A 6,150-nucleotide genomic window follows, 5' to 3' on the forward strand; every position below is an offset into this window, starting at 1 on the left:
TCAGTACTGTGTATCATAATTCAGTGGAGTTTGATTGTCAGTACTGTATAAGATAATTCAGTGGAGTTTGATTGTCAGTACTGTACATCATAATTCAGTGAAGTCTGATTGTCAGCACTGTATACACATGACACTTCAGTGGAGTTTGATTGTCAGTACTGTACATCATAATTCAGTGGAGTTTGATTGTCAGTACTGTGTATCATAATTCAGTGGAGTTTGATTGTCAGTACTGTACATCATAATTCAGTGGAGTTTGATTGTCAGTACTGTGTATCATAATTCAGTGGAGTTTGATTGTCAGTACTGTACATCATAATTCAGTGGAGTTTGATTGTCAGTACTGTACATCATAATTCAGTGGAGTTTGATTGTCAGTACTGTGTATCATAATTCAGTGGAGTTTGATTGTCAGTACTGTATAAGATAATTCAGTGGAGTTTGATTGTCAGTACTGTACATCATAATTCAGTGAAGTTTGATTGTCAGCACTGTATACACATGACACTTCAGTGGAGTTTGATTGTCAGTACTGTACATCATAATTCAGTGGAGTTTGATTGTCAGTACTGTACATCATAATTCAGTGGAGTTTGATTGTCAGTACTGTGTATCATAATTCAGTGGAGTTTGATTGTCAGTACTATGTGTCATAATTCAGTGGAGTTTGATTGTCAGTACTGTATATCATAATTCAGTGGAGTTTGATTGTCAGTACTGTATATCATAATTCAGTGGAGTTTGATTGTCAGTACTGTATATCATAATTCAGTGGAGTTTGATTGTCAGTACTTTATAAGATAATTCAGCAGAGTTGCATAACCTGATTGATGACACACATTTTTATTTCCGCACAACTAATCTATTCATTATTGGATATAGTTATAGATCCATTTTTAAGATAGATTCACATTCATTTATCATGATAACCTATTTATGTTTTATTGGATTTAATTAATTATCCACTTGTCAGATTTAACAATTTTAGTTATATTGCTACGATGTCTGCAGTGTGGCAGTTTATAGTGACGTCTAGCACTGGGGCATCGTGCTGCAGACATATAACATGATGTCCCACCCAGTCACATTATCCTGACACCAGGCTGACCAGTCCTAACACTAACCTCATAATGTTGAGTGCCAAGTGAGGCAGCTGCTAATACCATTTTTATAAGTCTTGATATGACTCGGCGGGTTTCGAACCTGTGACCTGCATCTGAGGTGGATGCTCTCTAATCACTTAGGCCACCAGAGTGGTCTGGCCATTAAGTAACATGTAACCATGTTAGATGTTACATGTTCATTCAGTATCATGTTACCAGGTTATATGTTACATGGCTATTCAGTAAATAACATATAACCAGGTTATATGTTACATGGCCACTATGTAACTACCATGTTACCAGTTTAGATGTTACATGGACATTTAGTAATATGTTACCAGGTTATATGTTACATGGCCACATGTAACTACCATGTTACCAGTTTAGATGTTACATGGACATTTAGTAATATGTTACCAGGTTATGTTGCATGGCTACTCAGAAAGTAACCTGTCAGATTATGTATCTAGGACATATCTCTTTGCATGTCATATAGACAGATTTGAAGTGTAATAGTGTAGAATGAGGCTTAAAGCAATTCTTATTGTATATTGTGGAGATTACAATATCAGGGAAAAGTTATGAAGTGACAACAGTTCTCCAGAATGCAGACAAATCAGTAAATTAACCTGTGCCATGGTTGACTGGCACATTCATTTTATAGAGAATTTATTGATGAAATTATTGTGAGAAAACTTTGATTGGATTTCATATAAGCAAGATTGCCAATGAAATCTGCAATTTTTAATGTCTTTTGTGGGCTGTTACTTGCTTTTCATTGTAGATCCTGTAGATTCTGTCACTGAATAATGAAATGCTTGATGTGGGTTAAGATCAACAAGGTTTTGAGACAATTAGTTAATTTTGTCCATGTTATTGAGTTAGTTTTGTATGATTGGCAAACTCAGTCTTTGTAATTTTTACTCAGCAATAAGGAATTTGCTGGGATCTGTCTTACCAAAATTAACATTTGAGAATTTACATGTTTTCATAATTTTTTCTTAAATAGCTGAGCATATTTATTATATATAATGACAATAAACTATGTGTGTATTGTCTTTTTTGTGTATAAATAATGAAGAATTATAAATAGTATACACCTAGTGTGTCATATTTTTTTGGTATTCACTAAAACATTCATAAGATTTGTTGTTTACTATGTTTTAATAATTGAATACACTGGATATATTTGCTGATTCTTTGTGAATACATTATTGACCTAGTGTATCAGGGTTTTTGTCATTCACTTACCAAACAAATCACATACACTTGTATATACATGTATAAATAATGAGTCAAAGATCAAGGTCACATTTCCTTAAAGAAGAAACACTATTTTCTGCACTAAAATTCAAGTTCTCTTTGATCTATAGTTGTCAAAATTTGCGGATAATTTATACTTGAGCTCAGGACTTGAGTCAGCTTATTAACCTTTATGATAGTTCTGAATGATTTGTATAACCATTTTTTGTTTTTAGTTGTTATTTATATTATTCATCTCCATAAATGTTATAAAAATGATCTAATAGCCAATTTGTTCTGAAATTTTGTAAATATTGAAATCCTAAATGTTTCTTTATATGCCTGCCCAAAAGCGAAGAATACCCTGTTCTGATATTTCTATCACTCTGTTACCAATTTCATTTCTCCAGAGTAAATGGAGTTGTCCACCATCTACTGTTTCCAGAATTTATTGGATGGCTTGCACATGGAATAACCAGCTTGATTTCTGAATCAAATTCTCAATGGTGAGAGTCACAGCAACTGAAAAAAAAATTGTTTACATAGAATTATTCATGTTCTTTATACCATCCATAGTTACCAAATTTTACAGATGGCTTGTTTCTGAGGAAAGGAAAGATCCTGTTGATTTTGGAGTCAAGGGTAAAGGTCATTGTGACTGAAAAAATGGTTTCTGTACAATAACTCGAGTTCACAACCAGACTTTGTAAATGGCTTGCACTAGGGATTTTCATGAAGCCTGACAATTACTGAAGAAAACAAAGGTCAGCGGTCATGGTAACTATGACAGAGCATAGAAAAATGGTTTCCACACAATAATTTAATTTCTCCATCATCTCTGGTTAGCAGATATTTTGGATGGATGGCATGTGGGTTAAGGAAGAATCCTGTTGATTTTAAAGTTAATGAAAGAGTTGCCACACATTCATTCTACTTCCAGTATGTAGACTCACTATTCAGTTTTTCAGCTGGTCAAAAATCAAGGTCACTGTGACTAAAGCATAATAATGGCTTCTACACCAAATACCAAATTTAGTTTTTGGGGATGGCTTGCACTTGGGGTAAGGTAGATACCTATTGATTCAGTAGTCAAAAGGCCAGAGGTCAAGGTCATTGTGACTGAATGAGGAAAACACTTGGTTTGCACAAAAGTTTTAGATATAAGACTTTTAACACAGGGTTTACTATCAGATAAGCCTGAATTATATACTCTAAACTGACTTGACTCTTAAAAGCCTTTATATTGACAAAACCTCAGAACAAAACCTGCCTTACTTTAAAAAAATTTGGTACAGGGTGTAAAGTATTGTAATTAATAGAAATCATTTCATTTTATCATCGTGTGTGTGTGTGTGTGTCAAAGTTTTAAATTGGTACAGAATGACATGAACCCATTAACTGAATAATTTTAGATCAGTTTATTTAAAAAATATAATTCGTTTTATAAATTTTTCATATAAAAATGTCTGATAATGTTTTTATTAAAATTTGCATTCGGTGATAGTAACATCAAATGGAAACAATTTTCTGAGTAATTAAAAAATCATGATTGATAATTTGTAAAAGAGGAGTCAAAATAGAGTCAAGACAGCTTTTTCAATTATGGTCTGTTTTAGGACTCGCCTAATATGAAACATTCATCAGTGTTAGGTGTATGCTGGGTATGATTAAGGAAATATCAAATCTAGTAATATTTGTCTAAAGTCAGTGCATAAGCTTAAGACATGAAAATGAGGTTGTGTTATATCCTTGCATCCATGATCTATATCAGATGCCTTTAGCAGACGGTCAATTGGTAGTGTCTTAAAGCCCCTTTTTTGTAAATCGATTTTACTGAAATTTAATCTCTAAGATTATGTCATCATAATTTCAAATGATTCAATAATGAGCATTATTATATGCTTATTTTTTTCCCCGTTAATTTTACATTGACAGAATCGTTCAATATTCCCCGATACTGAATGCGTGCGACAATACACATATAGCATTCACATGAATAAAAGAACTACTTTCTTTTGTAAATAAACAATGGACTCAGACGCCAGCACTTTTGATTTGTAAACAAATCATGTACACTCGCGAAAGAGGCTCTTTATGTTGTGGTTGTTTATTTGTTTCTGAATGAACTTAAACATGTTTCATGGACTGCAAAAAAAACCCCAGCTGTCTTACATTTTGCATTGATACAATGTTACGGATTTAGGCTAGCTACCTTGTATAAATGACGGATAAGGTCCTTACAAATAACAAGGCATATACTGTTTTCTTTAGCTGGTGATAAGAATGGCAAAATAAAATATACTTACAGTTTTACATCCTGAATTTCCTCAAAATGTTTTTTCTTAATTCTGCAAATCCGAATTACATGAGCCATGTCATAGGTTTTCAATCTGGATTACACATTTCGAAAGTGTGCTGTAATTTCGATGATAAATGCAGTTGCATCCTCATTACTGCACTCAAAATGAAATACACATTAAATTCCTTTGCATCTTTTTGAAAATTGCAATTGAAAGACTTCATATTTTCCCCACGTTATGATTTCAAACATTCAGTGACAGAAACAGAAACACATTTGCAGACGTAAACACGCTTCTCCCGCGCCACTTCAATCCGATGTATTTCATGTATATTTGTACATGTTAATGAGCCATTGTGACATCCATAAGCAATATCTGTGTATGTTAATGAGCCATTGTGACATCTATAAGCAATATCTGTGTATGTTAATGAGCCATTGTGACATCCATAAGTGATATCTGTGTATGTTAATGAGCCATTGTGACATCTATAAGCAATATCTGTACATGTTAATGAGCCCATGTGACATCCATAAGCAATATCTGTACATGTTAATGAGCCATTGTGACATCCATAAGCAATATCTGTATATGTTAATGAGCCAATGTGACATCCATAAGCAATATCTGTGTATGTTAATGAGCCAATGTGACATCCATAAGCAATATCTGTACATGTTAATGAGCCATTGTGACATCCATAAGCAATATCTGTGTATGTTAATGAGCCAGTGTGACATCCATAAGCAATATCGGTGTATGTTAATGAGCCATTGTGACATCCATAAGCAATATCTGTACGAGTTAATGAGCCAATGTGACATCCATAAGCAATATCTGTATATGTTAATGAGCCAATGTGACATCCATAAGCAATATCTGTATATGTTAATGAGCCATTGTGACATCTATAGGCAATATATGTGCATGCTAATGAGCCATTGTGACATGTATAAGTGATATCTGTGCATGCTAATGAGCAATTCTGACATGTATGAGTGATATATCTGCATGTTAATGAGCCGGTCTGACCTGCATGTGATATACATAAATGTTAGTGAGCCAACCTGATATATATAAGCAGTATCTGTGCATTATGAGCCAATCTGAGATGCATAAGTGATATATGTGAATGTTAATAAATCTATTTAGCTGTTATGATTTCCAAGCTACATGTAATATTTTGATCACAATTTCTGCAAAAAATGTTTTATATTACATTAAGATCTTGAATGCATTTCTGAACCACATCTCATTAAATATTTCATTTCTGAACAGATTTTTAGTTTACTCTGTAGTCACTATTGTCAATAAGTTAGACAACTCTCGCTATAAATGACACCTGACTTTATATTTTAAAACTATTTTGGGCAAGCATCCAGAGCTTATGCAGAAAGTCTGTAAATCTGATTACTGTAGCTTTACATGAAAGGAAGATACAATGATAAAACTTTAAGGATCTTCTTTGATCCCTCAACCAATCTGTTGAATTTCAACTATATGGG

The 6,150-nt window shown here is 33.3% G+C and overlaps 1 long non-coding RNA gene across 1 annotated transcript; it reads left to right on the forward strand.

Moving 5' to 3' along the window:
- The first annotated feature begins 379 nt into the window (after nucleotides 1-379).
- Nucleotides 380-5,920, forward strand: LOC149770902 (uncharacterized). The gene is made up of 2 exons (XR_016418443.1): nucleotides 380-1,444; nucleotides 1,524-5,920. It is a non-coding gene; the product is annotated as an uncharacterized LOC149770902 (long non-coding RNA).
- Nucleotides 5,921-6,150: the final 230 nt, after the last annotated feature.

The sequence above is a fragment of the Sinohyriopsis cumingii genome, unplaced genomic scaffold (genome assembly GCF_028554795.1).
Source record: "Sinohyriopsis cumingii isolate HCF-2022 unplaced genomic scaffold, ASM2855479v2 utg002228l, whole genome shotgun sequence".
Classification (NCBI taxonomy): Eukaryota; Metazoa; Mollusca; class Bivalvia; order Unionida; family Unionidae; genus Sinohyriopsis; species Sinohyriopsis cumingii.